The sequence below is a fragment of the Helianthus annuus genome, chromosome 6, assembly GCF_002127325.2.
Source record: "Helianthus annuus cultivar XRQ/B chromosome 6, HanXRQr2.0-SUNRISE, whole genome shotgun sequence".
Lineage (NCBI taxonomy): Eukaryota > Viridiplantae > Streptophyta > Magnoliopsida > Asterales > Asteraceae > Helianthus > Helianthus annuus.
This window is the reverse complement of record NC_035438.2, coordinates 54,733,143-54,754,852: the sequence shown is the minus strand read 5'-3', so window position 1 is coordinate 54,754,852 and position 21,710 is coordinate 54,733,143. Positions and strand designations below refer to the sequence as shown.

The window sequence follows — 21,710 nt, the reverse complement described above, 5'->3', positions numbered from 1 at the left end:
AAGTTTAAAGCTAAGAGCTCCTAAAAGCTATTAAAAACTTCATGCAAAACATACCCTTAATGTAATAACTACAATATATAACCTTTACATACCAAACTAAATTATATAATTTTCAATGTGTTACACATCTATCCTTATCCTAATGTTAATATAAAAATAGCTTTTAATATTTTATATTATTGATAAAAAATTATCCTATATATTAAAAAAGGAATGTAATGGAACAGTTACAAAGGCCTTTTTAGGGATTTCATATCAAACAGTAAATATGTGCCGTGCCTCATCCATAAAGACTTTGTGTAACAAAGAGAGAATGCAGCATCAAAGGTGATGGAGCCGGACACGACGGCGCACGTTAAGCTGTGGCGGATCCACGACGGCGAGCAGGATTTGTGACGGTACACGAGTAGAGAGCGACGCGGGATGTTAGATCGATGGCTGCCATAGCTCCGACAGTGATGACGGTCAAGCTGTTAGGGTTCCGACCAAGTTCAGGCAACTTTCCGGTAAACCCTATTCTCTTGCATGTTCGCTATTTGGATAGATCGGCTATCAATGAACCTTAATCGGACGAGTTATGTTGATATCAGCAATAGTTTATTTTAAAATCAACAATATTTTACAACACCACAAATGAGATCGACAAGCCTATGTATTTGTTTTCTTTTAGGGTAAAATCCAATAATCGATATTCCATGACATCAGCAAGCCTTCGTTTTTTTTGTTTTCTTCGAGGGTACAAGTAACAAGTGGAGGGTGATTCCTTACAATTTGCATGCATATTAATTATTGAGTAAACTTTCGTTTTGCTTCATGTGGTTTAGTCACTTTCACGATTTTGTCCCAAACTTTTAAAAATAGTCATTTTCTTTCAATAGTTTGCTATGGTTTTTCCATTTTGCTCCCTGCGAAGAGCAAAATGGAAAAACAGAAAATTTGGATGGAGTTAGAGACGGGGAGCAAAATGGAAAAACCACAGCAAACTATTGAAGAAAAATGACTATTTTTAAAGGTTTGGGGCAAAACCGTTAAAGTGACCAAACCACAGGGAGCAAAACGAAAGTTTACTCTTAATTATTTCTTTGATAACATATTCAATATATTTAAACCGTCGGTCACCTTCTTAAGCGCCAACAGACCAAACTAAAAAATATATGAAAGTAATCGATAAATTATAATGATGACGTGATATACTTTAATTTCAAAGAATGACAATTCCCTTGATTCATTAGACGTATGGGTGTGGGTGACTCGGGAAGCTGACATGGTGGGGGAGTGGGGACGTGGGGTACCCTGTCGGGTACTGCAGACTCAGAATTTCTTTCAATGGGGTCCGTTATTTTCATTATTCAGATTTTTTACAACCACACGTTAGATTTTTCAGGTTGGCCGTCGTTCTGGTCGGATCGAGGCGGGGTTGAATTGTTGTAAATTTAGTTAATTTAATTCAATGTAGCAATACTCGATTTTTTTTTTTTTTTTGCTTCGCCAATGTGTTTGACACAACAATTAGAGAGGCGGGTTAGTCAATGATTAGATGTTAAAGAGCTCCTGGTGTGTTTTTGTTTTGATCAATCCTTAGATGTTAAGAGAGCGTTGCTGGTGTGTTACTGTTTTAGGTAGTGTGTATGTTTGAACAACTTTTCTGTATGCTTACATATAATTAATTAGTTTTGGATCGGCTACCACATTAAAAAACTTTAAATGATTAGCTCTAACATCATATAATATTATATACACTATTAATTTATTTAATTTAATTTACAAATCTCATTAATAGTAAACTACACTTTTGCAGTGTTCTATTTTCTTTCTTAATTTTTGTATTATGAAAACATGGGTTTGAAGCTCACTTAGTCAACTGAATTTGAAGGGGTATGGTCCCAAAAAGCCGCGCAAACCTCCGCTCAGGTTGCGCGTGAGACCATACTCCTTATTTCAGTAAACTTATTAATAAGACCCTCGCGCGGCTTACACCACATTCTGATCTATCCCGCGCGAGGCACGGCCCACAAGAGGCTCAGATATCAGCACTTAGCATGAAACGTTGGAACAAATGAGCATACTAACCCTGCGCGGGTTAGTTTGCTGTCCAACAAGAACCACACAGTAGGGAAGCGCACGGCTACCTACAGTGGTACACAAGGTACAAGTGGCAGTAAAAGGAGCCAATGAGCGTCCAGCAGGCTCTGGTCAATCGTGCGCCACGATCGCCTGACGAGAAGTACACAAGGACGTCTACGTGGCACCAATCAGACGACGGAGACAACTGTCCCACGATCTCCACCTGTCTGCTGATGGCAGAAGGACAACAAGGCCGACAACAATGACACGTGGCTCCAATCAAGGTGCGCCAGCACCGATGAACGTCTAGAAGCCACTAAGCGGTCGACGCCAGCGAGGCAAAGAGCATATCCGTTATGTTGTCCGTTTCCGGCCCAAGGCCCATCAGCCCATAACCTCTTACACCTCTCCGGCTATAAATAGAGACCTCATTCCACAGGTTAAACATTCTATTCCCTCTACTCTCACTCTTAGCACTTAATTATTCCCAAAGCAGTTGCTTATTCTCACGCCGGAGCCTGGTTAAGAGGGAAACCCCCACATTCCCCTCTTAACGAGTAACGGTGTTCTGTTTTGCAGGATCGAACCATTCAGGTCGGAGCTCAAATATCCGTAAGAAGATTAACCACTATGATAGAAACATAAACCAAACCGATTAGTTCCCTAATTAGTTCAGTGTTTCTTCATTGGCGCCCACCGATTTTTTCTATAACCACCCTCATCTTCTTTTATTTGAGCCTTTGACATCTTTTCATCCTTCGACTATGGCTGGTCAAGGAACCATTCCAGAGTTCGGCTTCGGAGCCAACTCTAACACGGCGTTGGGTGAAGGAATCCAAAACTTCCAAGCCCAACAAATCGAAGAAATCGGCGAAGTTGAAATCACCAATACTGGGGGTCCGCGCGAGAGCATCACTCGCATCACCCAAGTGGTCACCCCAGGGAACAACGGAGAAGGACCTTCGAACCCAGCGCCAGCTCAAAATGTATCAGCATTACTAGGCTTACCAGAAGGCGAAACCCCAGCCTCGTGGTATGCTAAGAACATCGCCACCATCAATGCAGCATACCAATCGCTGATCGCGCAGCAAGCAGTTTTGACGGCAGAACCGTCCTTGGTCACCCCTCAGAGTCAGGGGGTGCGCCAAATGCCCCCGCCAGCCAATATACAAGGCAGAATCAACAGGCCTCCCCCTACAAGACGTTTAAGCGTACAAGACACGCGCGATACAAGAGGGGAAACGGATAGTCACTACGTCTATCCGTCAAACCTTCAACGAGGCCCTGTTCACAGCCGGCTCACGCCGCGCAACATGAACAACGAATGGGAAGAAACGGACCCGTATGATCCCACATGGGAAGATGACGAAGAATCGTCAGTCTTTAATCGTTTACCGAAAAACCACGAGTACTACAAGCCAAGACAACACATCGGCTACATAGAAGAAGCTGAAAGAGATTTCGGCCTGGCATACCGACCAGCGGAAGCTGCGGAGCACTCCAAGTTCATCCCGAAAATCGCACTCGCGCCGCTTTCACGAGAGAAACTACCCCCGACTATCGGGAAATTCAATGGATTGACTGATCCAGACGATCACGTCAGAACATTCACGAGTGTGGGCTGCATGGGAGGTTGGAACATGCCCATGTGGTGTCATTTGTTCATTCAAACTCTTACCGGGGCGGCTCGCGCCTGGTTCGACAGCCTTCCGCCTGGGAAGATTAAATCATGGACAGATTTCAAGACGCAATTCTTGAGCTACTTTAGCCAACAACGTCGCTACCAGCGCGACACAGCCGAAGTAGAAGATATTTGGCGAAGAGATGGTGAAGGTCTTGAGGACTTCATCACCCGTTTTAACAAAGAATGTCTGGAAATAGGCGGCGTCAGTGAACAACTCATGCGTTGTCACTTCAAGAAGGCCATACGCTGCGATAGTCTCATTAGAACTATCACAGGTAAAGATGGAATGCCGAAGGAGTGGGATAAACTAATGGAGGCCGCAAAAATCGTCGCGCAAACTGAGGAGTCCCTTGCTGGTGGCAAGGGTAACTACTCTGAAGATCGATTCTCTAGAGGATACACGCGCGACAACAACAACAAGCGTAACAAATACAAGAGTAATGACTGGAAGTCTGGGAGATCAAGAGGCCACGACGACAGGTCGCGCTACAGAGAAGATGCGCGAGAAACAATTGACCGAATTGGTTACAAGAAGGCGGTCAGAGACGACAATCGTGACAAACATTGGACTCCGCTCACAAAAACGCCAAAAGAGGTACTGATGACGGAGAATCATGATTTTAAGGCTCCCAGGCCGATGACAAACAAGAAGGGACAAGACCCCAACTTGTACTGCGACTTTCACAAAGATTCAGGGCACTTGACCGACGACTGTTATAGTTTGCGCCAAGAGATCGAGAGAGCGCTCAAAAGCGGTAAGCTAAGCCATTTGGTGAAGAACGTGCGCAAGGAGACCCGTCAACTCCAGCGCTACGATGAAGGGAACCACAAGAAAGTCCGACGACTAGAGACACACATGGTCAACGGACCTAGATACAGCGCGAAAGAGAAAGGCAAGCGCCCCTACGAACCCTCTTGGCAAGAGCAGCAAGTCATATTCCCGGTAGTGCGCGGCGGTCCTCGCGCCACACGTCCCGTCGTCATTACCGGTATAATCGGTCATTATGAAACAGAATACATATTCATTGTCCCAGGAAGTACAGCTGACATCATTTACGAACAGTGTTTCAATCAATTTGATGAAGAAGATAAAGCGAGACTCGAGCCAGTCGATTATCCTTTGTCTGGATTTTGCAACGAAATGGTTTTTCCACTCGGCCAGATCAGTTTCCCCGTCACGTTCTCTGACGGGAAACACTCAAGAACAACAAATGTGAACTTCATGGTAATGCCAGTGAAATCAAGGCATGATGTGCTTATTGGGAGGGAAACACAAGGCGAGCTAAACATGGTGACTTCAACGCCCCATTCTGCGATAGGTTTCCCAACCAAGACAGGAGTAGCAATCATATATGCCAAAAAGGAAGTAATGTCAACTGACGAGATGCGTCCAACAAAGGCGGCGAAGGTCTCCACGACCGAGCCAGAAAAATGGGTTTTAAACCGCAAATACCCAGAGCAGACTATGACAATTGGCCACGCCATTTCGTCAGACATCCGAACGCGTTTAAAGCAATTATTGTTTCGAAACATGGATATATTTGCCTGGACCCCGGCAGACATGACCGGTGTCCCGCGCAACATCACCGAGCATTGCTTAAACACGTACCCCTCTGTCGAGCCAAAGGTCCAAAGAAGACGCAGTCTAGGAGCAGACAAGACGAAAGCAATGAATGAGCAAGTATGTGAGCTGCTCAAAGCCGGGATCTTGCGAGAGGTAAGATATCAGAGTTGGGTTGCGAACCCAGTGATGGTTTAAAAGTCAAACGGCGGATGGCGCATGTGCGTAGATTACACCGATCTCAACAAGGCGTGCCCAAAGGATTGCTATTCCTTGCCTGAGATCGATAAAAAAATAGATTCTCTCGCGCCATACCGATGGAAGTGCTTTTTGGATTGCTACAAAGGGTACCATCAAGTTCAGATGAAGCTAGAAGATGAAGACAAGACAACGTTCAGAACTGATCTTGGAATCTTCTGCTACACAAAGATGCCTTTCGGCCTGAAGAATGCTGGCGCGACATATCAGCGCTTGATGGACAAGACCTTCGCAGGTGACATCGGAAAGCATATTGAGGTTTACATCGATGATCTAGTGGTTAAAAGTCCCGAGGAGGACCAAATGTTGAAAGACATCGAAAAAACGTTCAACTCATTGCGCAACGTAAATATGAAGCTAAATCCAGCCAAGTGTTCTTTTGGCATGGAAGAAGGGAAGTTTCTAGGCTTCATTGTCACAAACGGCGGTTTCAAGGTGAATCCAGAGAAAGTACGAGCCATAGAGCGAATGCCCTCACCGCGAAACATCAAAGAAATGCAACGACTGGCCGCGCTTAATCGTTTTCTCTCCAATCACGCCGCAAAGTCGTATCCCTTCATTAGCACGTTGCGCAATTGTGTGAAGAAGCAGGAGTTCAAATGGACCCCGGAGGTCGAAACAGCTTTTCAACAAATGAAAGCGTGTCTGATTGAACTCCCTACCCTGACTGCACCATTCGAAAAAGAGCCCCTCGTACTGTACTTGTCCTCCTCGGATAAGGCAGTAGGGTCAGTATTATTGGTCGACAGAAACGGAGTGCAAACTCCGATCTACTATGTCAGCAGGGTACTCACTGACCCAGAGACAAGATATTCCACAATGGAAAAGCTGGTTCTTGCGCTACTACACGCCTCCCGAAGGCTGCGCCGATACTTCACAGGCCACGTGATAACTGTGCTTACAAACTTCCACATCGGCACTATACTGCAAAAGCCTGAGACATCAGGCAGGTTGGCAAAATGGGCCATTGAACTGGGGGGCCATAACATCTTGTACAAGCCACGCCCAGCCATTAAGGGTCAGGTCCTAGCCGACTTCATCACAGAAGTGCCGGCCGATAAAATCAAAGACTGTGAGCTGATAGAGACTCCCGAGAAAGATGCAACTGATGAGACCTGGATGCTTTACACCGACGGGGCATCAAATGAAGACGGCGCGGGAGCAGGATTGCGCCTAGTAAGCCCAGAGAATCACGAATTTACTTACGCCATAAAGTTGGACTTCAAAAACACCAACAACGAGGCGGAGTACGAAGCATTTTTGGCAGGCTTACGCCTCGCCATCAAGATGGGAGCCAAAAGTTTACGAGCGCATGTCGACTCACTCCTGATAGCCAGCCAAGTCAATGGCATATACGATGCGAAGGGAGAAGTCATGGCTTTGTATCTGGAGCAAGCAAAAGAATTGCTCCAACAATTCAAATCTCACAAGGTTATACACATCAATCGCTCCGAAAACAAACCAGCTGATGCCTTGAGCAAGCTTGCTTCGACTTCTTTCCAACATCTTGCCAAAGATGTAAGGATAGAAGTACTCAAGAATCCATCAGTATTATTGCGACAAGTGAACGCGGTCGAAATGGGGCAACCATCATGGATGACCCCAATAATCCAGTACTTGCAAGAAGGGGTACTTCCTGAAAACAAAGCGGAAGCAAGGAAGATTCAAAACAAGGCCCTACACTATGAAATGAATGGCGATATTTTGTACCGAAAATCCTTTTTGGGACCACTACTGCGCTGTGTGGACTCCCAAGATGCGAACTACTTGATAAGGGAGATCCACGAAGGGATCTGCGGCATCCATTCCGGACCACGGATGGTTGTCGCGAAGATCATGAGCGCCGGTTACTACTGGCCAGGGATGCATGTCGACGCACTCAAGGAGATCCGCAAATGTGACTCTTGTCAAAGACATTCTCCAAAAACACTGCGCCCCAAGAACGACCTTATCCCTGTATCCACTGCATGGCCCTTCCAGCAGTGGGGAATTGACATGGTGGGACCCTTCCCGGATGCTCCCGGCGCCGTAAAATTCATCATAGTGGCCGTTGATTATTTCACAAAGTGGGTGGAGGCCAAAGCTCTTGCATCGACCACAGCTATGATGGTGCGCAAGTTCATCTGGGAACACATCATATGCAGATTTGGCCTCCCGCTCAAGATTGTAACCGACAATGGCACAAACTTTGCGTCGGAAGATCTCCAGAAGTGGATGAAGGAGATGAAAATTGAACACACTTTCACATCTGTTGCGCACCCCCAAGGCAACGGACAAGTGGAAAGCGTGAACAAATGCATTGTCGAGGGAATAAAGGCCAGACTGGGCACAAGGAGACGAGGCTGGGTTGATGAGCTCCCGAGCATCTTATGGGCTCATCGAACCATGCCAAAAACGAGTACCGGCGAGACCCCTTTTAGCTTAGTCTATGGCTCAGAGGCGGTTATCCCGGCGGAGATTGGCCTACCCTCACCACGCATGACAGCGGTCAACACAATCGACAACGAAGCGGAGAGACGCCTTGACTTGGACTTGTTAGAAGAAAGGCGCGAAGTCGCGCGAATTAGAGAAGCCAAGTACAAGACCCAACTGGAAAGGTACTACAACACAAGGGTCCGCATTTGTACCTTCACCCCAGGAGAATACGTCTTCCGTGACAATGAAGCGTCAAATGCGTAACGTCCAGGAAAGTTGGCACCCAAATGGGAAGGCCCATATCTGATCCACGAGGTCCTGGGCAAAGGGGCCTACAAGTTACGCACCCTAGATGGCCACATCTTACCACGAACATGGAATGCGCAACAACTGCGCAAATGTTATATGTAACCTACTTCGGCCTTGCGCCCGTTTACTTTCCTACGTAGGCTATACGCCATTAGCAATTAATGTATGAAGGCCTAAGCGCCCATTTCCAACTTAATGAAAGCATACGACATGTTTTCTATTACATTTTTTCGTTACAAATGCATGCTAAACTTTTGATTAGCGCGAAAACACTCCAGCATTTTAGAGTTTGTTAAACAAGAACCGCCTCCAAGGTCCTCCGCGAACAAAGCGCGAGACCGGGCGGTCCCCTTTTACTTAAAGACACTTCCATTTATTCGAGCTAATTTAACCTAAGTTTTGACAACAATGCAATAATTGCAACGGAAAAAACAGAAACGATTCATATAATGTAAACATTCGCAACAGCGCAGCATTGCACAATCAAATTACAACAGAAAATTACAAGGCGTCAACGCCTATCAACAGCCTACTCTAATTCATCATGTCGATCACCAGCATCATCGCCGTCATCATCGCCATCATCATCGTTGCCATCATCATCACCATCTTCACCATCATCACCAGCTGGCTCTTCATCGGACAATTCAACGGTAACTGGTGGATCGAGAATTGTTTTAAGACGTTGACACCAATCGTCTTTCTTCAAAGCTTCCACAACCAGATCCATAACAGGCAAAGTAAGGTTGTCATATGAATTTTCAGCATGTGCAAGCGCGGCATCAGCCTGTTCAGTCACCGAGCAATGGCTCACATCAAATTCTTAACCAAGCATCTGCTCAACATGACTGGCACATTCCAAATAGCCCCCTTGATGACCCACCGCGCGCGGCATCCGTGAGAGCAGCAACGGCGCGATCTAGTTCGCCAGCATTAAGAATAAACAAAAGCAGAACATCAGAGACAACTCTAAAAAGTAGAAGGCACATAACAAAATTACAAACATACCAGCACTACTCCACGAGTGCGCATCCATTCAGCCTCAGACACAAGCGTGTCAACGATGCCTTGGGCCTCGAAGTAGTTGGTCTGAGCCACATTAAGCGCGGCGGCGCTAACAGCACGCGCCTCTTCAGCTGTGGCAGCCTTAACCTTCTCAGCCCCCAGGTCGATCTCCAAAGACTCACATTTGTCAATCTGCTCATTCAAGCGACGTTTGAGCTCAGCAATCTCAATGTCCTTAGCTTGGAGATCTCTATCCTTGCGGGACAACTGCACCTTCGCCTCAGACAACTCAACCTGGAAATTAACAAACGACTTATGCCATTTTGTAAACAACATAGCAAGAAAAAGTGTTTTAAATAAACTAACCTCCATCTGCTGCTTGGCAGCCTTCTCACCATCCGCCTCTTCAACCTTCGATGTCAACTCAGCAATCTTCGCTTCGAGATCAACAATCTTCTGCCGAGCCGCGTAGGCGCGCTCGTTATCCTGGGCACAAATGCGCTTGAACTCGGCCTTCTCCTTGGCCAGTTGCTGTTCAGCATTTTGGAGTTTATTTTTTAGGCCCTCGCGCCCCCATTCTTCGGCCTTCTTATCAGCATCGAATTTGGCTTTCTCCTCATCGAAGGCAGCTTTCGATTTGTCAAAATCAGCAATGCGCTTTATCATGCGCTCGCGATAACCCTCCCAGTCTGCTCGCTCCCTAACCATCGTTCGCCACTCGCGAACTATCTGATGATTGGCAGCGCGAGCATTGGCCTCTCCAAGCACAAAGGTTCGATACAACAATTCATGAGGCTTCGCCCTTTGCCGGTTAACCTCTGCAGGAGTAAACGAGTTCAAGAACCACTCGCGGCAAGGGCCGAATTCCTGAAAGGTATCCTTTTGCTTCAAACTCCAGGGAGCTTGGTGAGGGGCGTCACCGCGTTCTTCTTCGGTATAAGTTTTGTAATATATGTCACCAACAGTGTCCTTCACCCCAATCACGTTTGGGTTATAACCCCCAGCTCCACCAGAGCTCGCGCCGCTAGAGGTATACCGACCCGACCCCTTAGAAGTAACGATCTTGGATCGATCATGGGTCTCGACATGCGCGGAGTGGGTAGGTTTGGCGACCTCAGGCCCCTGAACATTGACAGGCTGATCCATAGCCTTCTTCTGTTCCAGCTCCTTCTCCAAGGCCCTCTTCTTCGCCTCTTCGGCTGCCTTCTCCTCCTCCGCCTTCTTCTTTCTCTCTTCTTCATCTTTCCTCCTCTTCTCCTCCTCAATTTTCTTTTTCCTTTCTTCTTCTCTCTTCTGATTCTCCTCTGCCTTTCGCTGTGCCTCGGCAGCCTTCGCAGCGTCCTGAGCAGCAGTATCAGAAGACTTGATGGTAATCTTCGGCCTCTTCGACCCTGGCTCACTGAACTTGACACCCTTCTCAGGGGTCTTCTTCTTGATCTCTGTGAAAATAATACAAGTACATTAAGCAAGGAAAATAAAAGTAAATGAGAAGCAAAGAACATACCAGGAGAAAACTTATACAACGAGCGCAGGTTGCTCGTTTTCCCAACCAAGGGAATCCCACCAGCAGTAGGCGCGGAAGCCATACCAGCCGTGGCCTCGCTTCTACCCCTTTTCCTGCCAATCAACTGAGCAACAGCATCTTCTTCTTCAGCCTCCTCATCTTCAGGCACAGAGGGGGTGACGTGATGTCGTGGGTCACGCAAATTTAATCCCCAAACAACTGTAGTTAGTGGTAGTAGGGTATCGAACTCAGGGAGTATGTGGAAGATGTGTCGATTGTATAGCTTTGTACTTAAACTAATTATTAGACTAAATTGCAGAAAAATTAAAATTCAAGAGTTTGTATTGTTGTTTTAGAAGACTAAATTAAAAACTAACTCAAATCAAAGTTGGTTGTAAAACAATTAGGAGAGAACAATGATCACCTTAGGGTTCAGTTTCTTTAAACAGTTGTGTGTAATTCCACTAGAAAGAGTTACATAGACATAACTCGTGTATATATGATTGAAGTGATAAAAGGGAACAAAGTACTCGGATTAGATAAACGCGAGGTTGTTTCCCGATGACCTATTAATCAATAACCAACCCTAACCCTTCCCGTGATATCTCGGTTGCCAACGGCACCAAGAACGTACGATTAAGACTAGAAATTGCAATATTGATTAACAAACTACAAACAATCAAACATACACCATGACATTCAAGCAACGCAAGATATCATTCTAGAAATGCAGGAATTAAACACACAAAAGTTCAAGAAACATTCACCTAAGATGATCACCGAAGAGTTTAGCCGGACATGGCTCGGTGAATCATCATCATAATCAAACTATTGTTCATACGAATCGAAATAACAAACCGAATGATAGAAATTGTTCACAAACCAAGTCACAAGCCAAAATTCGCCCCTATGCTGTCCAAGAACCGTCCAATGATGAGATATATCAAAAGACACTCCCAAAACCACTTAAAAATGGCAGTTACACTTTTTGCTCGCAGACTCCACCGTAAATTACGGCTCCACCGTAATTTACGGTGGACATAATTCCTTTACGGCATGGAGAGCCTGTGTTACGGTGAAGAAAAATGCCAAATCCATGTTTACCGTAAATTACGGCAGGACCGTAATTTACGGTAGTCAGCTGCTTTGTCTCCTTTGTTGTTTCTTTTGTTCTCCTCTCGACCCGTTCTCCACCAAAGCCTCCAAAACTGCCTTTTATCCATCTTTTAGCTCCTAAATCGTACCTGAAACATAAGCATCGTAGTTATCTAATTCAAGATAATTACACGGTTAAATGGAGGATTATTTCATCTTTTAACATGCTTAAGGGTTGTCCAAAGGACCACCCGTCACATCCCCACACTTAACCGTTGCTTGTCCCAAGCAACTCATCAACATGATTTCAAAATAAGTGATCAAATCAAACCAAGCAAAGCATGCAATTTCTTTACCAACCCCTTTTTAACACCCAAACAATGCACCCCTCTCAAATTCTCTCCTCTCGGCTACAAGTGAAAACTAGCAAAGATAAGCTAGACACACACTGGGCAAACGGGTGGTTGCACAATCATAAGCTTGTACCTGAATCGTTCATTCTCCTAAAATGGGTCAAACATGAATGCAAATCAAAGGGACTTCAAGGTTGTAACATGGCTAGGTGTATCGGTAGGAAATGGAATATATATGAGTAACGAAAATTCGACCCGGTCTTTTTATTACAAACACAAAAACCAACTAACAAATATGCACTACTATATACAAGACAATGAAACCCTTTCTTTTTTTTTTCTCATTGTTTTTCTCTCTCTCTTTTTTTTTTTTCACAATCATACGATAACACATTAACCAAAACTACTTCAAACTCACAAAACTACTAATTCTATCACTAATACTATAAGACCGGGTCAAATTTGGGTAGATTTTCAAGTAAGTAGCTAGGGGAAACAAATGATAAGCTTTAAAGGCACAAAATGGGCAACTAAATGACCAAATCCCCGCCCCTCTCACTACCATGCTCATATATATAACTTATGAGGTCCAACCCCCCAAATCCCACACTCGCTCACACCAACGACGAGGCTACCTAATGCCCTTATCCTTTCTACATTCATGTTTAACTAAGGATTCAAATCGCATTCAAGCACAAGTTCTAACACACCCCCACCCGTAGCCACTCTCATCAAAGATAATTATTTATGTACAAGTGTAGCTACAACTCTCACCAAGAATGAAAAGGGTAACAAGGGTTGCCGGTGCATTAACTTGGGGATAAATTAGGGCGTCAAGATTTCACATTATTTTGCTTGGCCTAAAATTTAAAAATCTTCAAAAAATTCCCCCCATCCCCACACTTGGGATACATTGACCCCAATGTATGGTTTTGGGAAGCTTTGATCACTAACCCAATCAACATCCACAAAAGCTTTTAATCTCAAACCCAAATTTCTTTTTGTATTTTTTTCATTTTATATTTTTTTTATGTTTTTCATTTTAAACACGACACCACCAACCAACACCAACCCAACAATCAATCACATGATCAATCACCACCCATCCTCCCAACCATAATCAACATAAACCAACAAATATATACACACTATACACAAGAGAGAATACCACCTGATCAATAATAGCGCGGTCCTGGAGGCCCAAAGATGGATGACATCATATCATTCCACTCTCCAAACCCGAATGCGCCGCTACTGCTTCCCTCTTGTTGTTGTGGTCCCTCCTGTCGCCTTGGGTCAAGCCACTGAGAATGGTGGAGTGGTGGGGTCGGATATGAAATACTACCATCATAAGGCGGCAGTGAGGCATAGTCCACGTGTTGTGGATCCTCAACCACCGGCCTTCCGGCATGCCAGTCCGCATGCATCCGCCTCATTTGGTCATCATGATATCTATTATTAGCATCCACCTCTCGAGAGTATGCGTGGGTACGGTTCCATGACTCATTGCGATCGAAGCTATGTTTTAACGACCACTCTATGCTTGCACTATTCCTCGTGTTTTGATCATACAACGTCCTCTCCGGCCCCGACCATGTATCAAAAATAGATGCCGGCGGACGTTGACTTTCGATCACCTCTTGCATTGAACCACTATAAGCCCACCCCGGCTCATACGGTTGCTGCGCGTAGTCGTAGAACGTACCACCATGACCACCACCAAAAACCCCAAAACCAACATTTGCACCACCCTGCGGCTCGTCCGCATAGTCCTCGTCCCCACTAGGAACCAACTCTTCATCGCTTTTCGGCTCATCCGGCTCTCCCGGTAACAACTCCCTTGCACCCAATTTCAGTGCCCTCCACCGTTGACCCTCCGATTTCAATTTGTGATAATGTTCAGACTGAGTATACGTCCAAACGTTTCCCAACCTATCCAAAGTAAAAGGCTGGTGCCTTTTCGTTAAACCTCGGTCTTCGGATGTGAGTGCCTTCTGCTGTTTCATCAAACCCGTTATGATGCGACAGTACGGGACGATGTCTCTTCCGTATTTGTTCCGGCATATCCACAAATGGTGCATAATCAAGTAGCGTATTGGAAAGCATGGGGACCCATGCATCAATGAATACAGAACAGGTATCTCTGGAAACCTCACCTGTTCTTTATCGCCTCTTCTTGGAATGACATTAAGCAGGCAGATTGTATGCAACAGTTTGGCTTCTATCTTCAAATTCTTCCGGTATAACACACCACTGTACCTACCGGGCAAAAACAAATCCGCTAACATGTCGTTCCATCTCACGTGCTTCTCTGGTTTGAGCAATAAATCATCAAGCGTGGGAATCATGTACTCCTTAGCCGGGAGACTGTCATACTTTCCCAGCTTCTTCAACGTGTCGAATGACATCTCAACTGGCACCCCATGTACCATCCCGATCAACTTCATTTGTGATGGCTTGTTGAAGTTGTGACATTTAAGTGTTGCCATCCACTCCTGAATCTCAGTCATAAACAGATTGCTCTTATCTTTGTCAAAACACTTGAGCGCTCCTTCCCAACCCAAAGCACGAAACTTAGCAAACACCCCGAACTGGCCAAACTGGGGTTCGTCAACCTCTTTTTCACAAATAAATGCGGCTGCTTTGTTTTTTAACTTGTTCATGCAGTCATTATAAAGGGTTGGCTACCAAATCTCAGGTTGGTCGTCCAAAGACCCCGAGTTCCACACCGGCTTATCACTCGGGTCTAACTCCATCTCTTCTTCTTCGCCTTCACTTTCGCTTTCACTAACCCTACCCATATATTGCCTCTTCTTTGATGGTTGCTCCTTTTGCTTGCCCTTGCCCTTTGATGAAGATGAACTTGAACCCGCTTTTTCCTTTGTCCTTGCCATTTCCTATACACATGAGGCAAGCAACACAAACAAACACAAAATTAAACACTCTCTTCAAAATCCTCCCCACACTTGCTTGTTATCATGGTTGTAGATGTTAGTGAACCAAAAGTATAGAATTTTTCAAAAATTGGGCATGGTGTCTCTACAATGTAGAGCATCCCAAAAGTTCACTACTTCAACCACAAATCCTACATCTACAACTATTAACCATGTTCAATAAACAATTCCATAATCATATCTTAACAACAAGCAAGTGGGCAAGAACACATAACCTAAATCACCTTGTTCTTCACAATGTATCACCATAATATAGCAAAGTAAGTGTTCATACCTTGTTTCAAGATGGAAGAGTGCTTGTGAAACCAAAAATCCCAAAACCCCCAAATTATCTCAAACTAGGGTTTCAAATTCGGACCCCAAACTTGCGTTTTCTCTGAAATCTCTCCTCACAATCACAAAGCTTGTGAAAAATTAGTCAAGTTAGACCAAGATTCCACTTGATTTGGACAGGAATTGAAGGTTTAATGAGAGATGGAAGGTGGAAGAATCTATGGAGGTTGTGGGTTTTGAGAGAAGAAGATGGTAATGGAAAAGTGAAAGATGAATGGGTAGATGGGGTTTATTCACGTGACCAGGCTTGTTTGTATTCGATTTTATTATTATTATTATTTTTTTTTATATACACGCGGACCCCAAACGACGGACATGAATTATCTGCGTACCGTAATTTACGGTCTCACCGTAAATTACGGTGAGACCTGAATGTCACTTCTTCGCCGTAACTCAGGAGATTCCTACCGTAAAACCCAACAATTTTCAATGTCCACCGTAAATTACGGTATTACCGTAATTTACGGTCAACACTGAATTTCTAATCTTCATCGTAACTCAGGAGGTTTTCACCGTAAGACTCACAACTTTTTAACATCCACCGTAAATTACGGCTGTACCGTAATTTACGGTGCTCGCTGGGCATCCATATTTTGGCAAAAATTGAGATTTTATATGACAAATTTCAGATTTTTTTAAGTTTTTCGATTTTTTTATGTTTTTTTTTTTAATTTTTTCAAAAACTTGTAAAAATTACCCTACCCCCTCAAAAATCCCGTGTTGTCCTCAACACAATGTAAGAGCAATTCGTGACCCGAACATCCCCACACTTGTTTCGAACACGGACTTCTAGGAACTAAGGCAATTGCGCAAATGTACAAAACAAAACAAAACTAAACTACTATGTACACTACCACCAAACCTGGGCCTCTCATGGTTGTTCCTCCTCGACCGGGCGTAAGATGTAGCCCGCTTTGTCAAGCTCCAAGTTGTTGATGTCATTTCCTTCCAAGTACGGCTTCAAGCGGTGACCGTTCACCGTTTGTTGTTTCAACGTTTGCTCATCTTGGATGTCCACATCACCAAATCGCCCAACTCTTCGAATAACATACGGACCCATCCATTTGCTTTTAAGCTTGCCCGCGAACATTTTCAATCGTGAGTTGTACAACCAAACCTTCTGACCCACTTCGAACGTTTTCTTGCGCAACTTCGCATCATGCACTTTCTTTAGCTTATCCTTATAAGCCGATGCACATTCGTACGCCTCATCTCGAATCTCTTCTATCTCGCTCAATTGTAACTTTCTCAACTTACCCGCCTCGTCGTAATCCGCGTTGACCGTCTTGATCGCCCAATGCGCCCGATGCGCCAACTCCATTGGCAAGTGACAACCCTTACCATACACCATCCGGTAAGGTGTTGTGCCAATCGGAGTCTTGTAGGCCGTACGGTACGCCCACAAAGCATCATCCAACTTGCTCGACCAATCCTTTCTATCCGTTCTTACCGTTTTCATGAGGATCTCCTTGATTTGACGGTTGGACACTTCGACTTGTCCACTCGTTTGCGGATGGTAAGGTGTGGCGACTCGGTGGTTCACGCTATACCTCTTCAATAATTTTCCGAAGTTAAAGTTCTTGAAATGTGAACCACCATCGCTTATAATAACCCGCGGGATTCCAAAGCGAGAGAAGATGTTGGATTGAACAAATTTACAAACAACCGAATGGTCGTTTGTTCGTGTTGCAATAGCCTCAATCCACTTCGAGACATAATCCACCGCCACAAGAATATAAAGGAAGCCATTCGAATTCGGAAACGGACCCATAAAATCTATTCCCCATACATCAAATATCTCAACAACCAAGATTGGTTGTAGTGGCATCTCATCCCTCTTCGATATGCTACCCATCTTTTGGCAATTTACACAATTTCGGGCGAACTCAATTGCATCCTTAAAGATAGTGGGCCAATAAAACCCACAAGAAAGTACCCGATAGCCGGTTTTATGCCCACTAAAATGACCCCCGCAAGCGGACTAATGATCATGAGTTAAGATTTCTAACACTTCCGTCTCGGGCACACACCTCCGTATGACTTGATCCGGTCCGATCTTGAAAAGATCCGGCTCATCCCAAATGTATTGCCTCACTTGGACCATGAATTGTTGTCGACGCTTTTTGGTCCAGTGAGTTGGAATGGCACCCGTGGCTAAATAGTTGACATAATGAGCATACCACGGTGCAACGAAAGTGGACACGGCTAACAACTGTTCATCGGGGAAACTTTCATTAATCTCGCTTGCATCATCGGTCCCTTCCACCGGTATCCGAGACAAATGATCCGCTACTACATTCTCACTTCCCTTCTTGTCTCGGATCTCTAAATCGAACTCTTGTAATAACAAGACCCACCGAATCAAACGCGGCTTCGCATCCTTTTTCTCCATTAAATACCGAACCGCACTATGATCCGAATAAACCACTACCTTGCTTCCCCAAATATACGAGCGAAACTTATCCAAAGCATACACCACCGCTAGTAATTCCTTCTCGGTTGTGGTGTAGTTAAGTTGCGCTTCGGATAAAGTTTTGCTCGCATAGTAAATAACCACCGGTTTCTTGTCAACCCGTTGACCCAAAACTGCACCAATAGTAGTATCGCTTGCATCACACATTATCTCGAACGGTTTTGACCAATCGGGTGGTTGCAAGATAGGCACCTTGACCAAGTGTTCCTTCAAAACAGTGAAAGCTTGCATACACTCGTTAGTAAAATCAAACGGGACATCTTTTAATAACAAATTGCATAAGGGTTTGGTGATAACACTAAAACCCTTAATGAAACGTCGATAAAAACCCGCATGTCCCAAGAATGACCTTACACCCTTAACATTTTTAGGAGGTGGCAAAGATGATATTACCCGTATCTTTGCCTTATCCACCTCCATCCCTCTTTCCGAAATCACATGTCCCAACACAATGCCCTCTTGCACCATGAAATGACTTTTCTCCCAACTTAGCACTAAATTTTTCTCAACGCACCTTTTCAAAACCTTTTGCAATTCGTTGAGACAAGCATCAAAAGTAGTGCCAAAAATGGAGAAGTCATCCATGAATACTTCGAGCGACTCTCCAACCATGTCCGAGAAAATACTCATCATACATCGTTGAAAAGTTGCCGGAGCATTACACAAACCAAATGGCATTCGCCTAAAGGCAAAGGTGCCATATGGACATGTGAAGGTGGTCTTGTGTTGGTCATTCGGGTGTATGGCAATTTGATTATAACCCGAATACCCATCTAAGAAGCAATAATATTTTTGACCCGACAATTTTTCAATAATTTGGTCAATAAAAGGTAGCGGGAAATGGTCCTTAGAAGTGGCGGCATTCAATTTCCGGTAGTCAATACACACCCGCCACCCGGTAACCGGTCGGGTGGCAATTTGTTCACCACTTTCATCCTTGACTACTTGAATGCCGGCCTTCTTAGGCACAACTTGGGTGGGACTCACCCAAGCACTATCCGAAATCGGATAGATGATTCCCGCATCCAACCATTTAATTACCTCTTTTTTTACTACCTCCGTTAGGTTCGGGTTCAACCGCCTTTGAGCTTCTCGTGTCGGTTTGGCATCTTCGGTTGTGATAATTTTATGCATGACGATGGATGGACTAATTCCTTTGAGGTCGGCAATCGTCCATCCAATAGCACCCTTGTTCGCTTTTAACACCTCCATCAATGCTTGCTCTTGTGCCAATTCCAAATTAGAGGCAATAATGACCGGTAAAGTGTCATTATCCCCTAAAAATACATACTTCAAGTGGCCAGGCAAGTCCTTGAGCTCTAACTTTGGTGGTTCCTCCAACGATGGTTTTGTACCCGAATCGATTTCCACCGGTAGACCCTCGAATTGATGGGTCCACGGTGGTCTACCTTCTTTCATTGCCATAGCATCTTGTGCTTCCTCTTCAACCCGTAGTGCATAAGCATGTACCTGTTCAGAAAAGTCACACAGGCAAATATCCAAACCATCCTCCTCATACTCATGCAGGTTGCATCCATCTACTATGTCTGCCATGAAACACTCATCAACACCGTTAGCATTAGAATTGTTAGTAAAAACATTCAAACGCATTTTTCTGTTTCCAAATGCCATATCAACTGTACCAAATCTACAATCAATAATAGCATGTGCGGTGCTTAAAAATGGCCGACCCAAAATTATATTTTGTTGTTGTTTAGGGTCCGCCGATGAGTAATCCAAAACTAAGAAGTCCACCGGGTAATAAAACTCATCAATTTTTACAATAACATTTTGAACCATACCCCGAGGCAACTTATGAGACAAATCGGCCAAAACAACCGTCGTCTCTACCCTTGCTAATGGACCAAAGTCATATTGGTCGTATAAGCCCCCCGGTAAAATGCTAACTCCGGCTCCGAGATCTAGCAACGCCTTAGCCATTTGAAAATTACCAACTTGTACATTAATCAATGGCGTGCCCGGATCTTGGAGCTTAGGAGGAAGCTCCCCATTCAACACCGCACTCACTTGCCCGGTTAAATCCACCCGCTTAGGCACTTTTTTCTTGTTTTGCCTTTTTTGTGTACATAATTCTTTTAAGAATTTTGCATAAGCGGGGACTTGTTTTATTGCATCAAGGAGTGGGAGATTTATTTTAACTTGTTTGAACATATCCCACATCTCCTCCTTTTGAGGACCTCTTGACACAATAAAATTTTTCTTTCCCGGGTCAAGTAGGGCCGATGGAAATGGAACTTGACTCGGTTCACCCTCAACTTTTTCATTCTTTTCACTTTCACCCAAACCCGGTTTTTTAATAATTGGTTCTTTTGGTTTAACCGGTGAAAGTTCATCATCACTTTCCATTCCCGTGATGTCCTCAACCACCCCCTCGACCAATTCGGGTGACAAATTGGCTTTAAATTCTTTCCCACTTCTTAAAACACTAACATGATTAATGTTAACATTACCTCGTGACGAACCATGTGAAGGGTTTACCTTAGTGTCGCTTGGAAGTTGACCCTTTCCTTTCTTCAATTCCGCCACATCGGTTGCTAATTGACCCATTTGGGTTGTTAGTGATTAGATGCTTTTATCACAAACCTCATCTTTTTGCATTCGCACTTCGTCTAGTTGGTTCCGTTTTTGCATCTCCATTTGCATGCTCTTTAGCATCTCCATCACCTCGTTTCCACCCGAAAGCCCCCCTTGTTCTTGACCCGTTTGGTATTGCTTTTGATAACCTTGGTTATTTCTGCCTCGGTACCCACCTTGGTTATTGTAAGATGGCCGTGAACCAAAATTACCTTGGCTACCTTGAAAATTTGGGTTGGCTTGATTTGACGGGTTCCCATATCTAAAGTTCGGGTGGTTCCTCAATCCGGGGTGGTAGGTATTAGAATTCATGTTGTTGTAGTTCCTACCACCTCCTTGACCTTGACCTTGAACCGCATGGACTTCCTCATATTGCCCTTCCAACATTCCTTGGCAATTTTCAGCCGCATGACCTATCTCATTACACAAAGCACAAACATCATAAATTTGGTTAGTAGTTTGAACATTACCGTCATCTATGGCATGCACTTGTGGTCGGTTAGTGGTCGGTCGGGCTCTTCTTGAAGCTTGGGCTTTCCTCTTTGATGTAGTTGCCATGCTTTCCAAAAATTCCCAATCTTCATTCTCATAGTTCGTTCCAAACGTCCCTCCGGTGATAGACATCAAATCACGTGCGTCTTCGGCACTCAACCCCTCATGAAAGGCATTCATTAACTCCCACAATTAGATTCCATGGTGAGGGCAATTCTTTATCATCATATTGAATCGTTCGAACGCTTCATGGAACATCTCACCATGTTGTTGTTGGAAGCTCCTCAACCCCTTTCTAGCATCATTAGTCTTTTGGGCGGTATAGAATTCGTCTAAAAAAGTTTGTTGCATTTCCCCCCAAGTGTAAATAGATGCCGAAGGCAAGGTGTAGAACCACTTCTTTGCCTTATCCTCCAAAGAAAACTGAAATAAGACCAACTTGACTTCATCGGCCGAAAAACCTTGACTCCCAAAAGTGTTGCAAATTGAGTCATAGGCCTCTAAATGGAAATACGGCTCCTCCGTTGCTAACCCTTTGTACTTCGGTAAACTTTGCAACGAATTTGTTCTTACTTCAAAAGTTCTCCCTTGGTTGTTGTGAGGAATAACCACCGG

The 21,710-nt window shown here is 44.5% G+C and overlaps 1 non-coding gene across 1 annotated transcript; it reads left to right on the top strand.

The window, feature by feature from the left end:
* The first annotated feature begins 21,291 nt into the window (after positions 1-21,291).
* Positions 21,292-21,397, top strand: LOC118479981. Its single transcript, XR_004861622.1, has one exon. It is a non-coding gene; the product is annotated as a small nucleolar RNA R71 (small nucleolar RNA).
* The last annotated feature ends 313 nt before the right edge of the window (positions 21,398-21,710 follow it).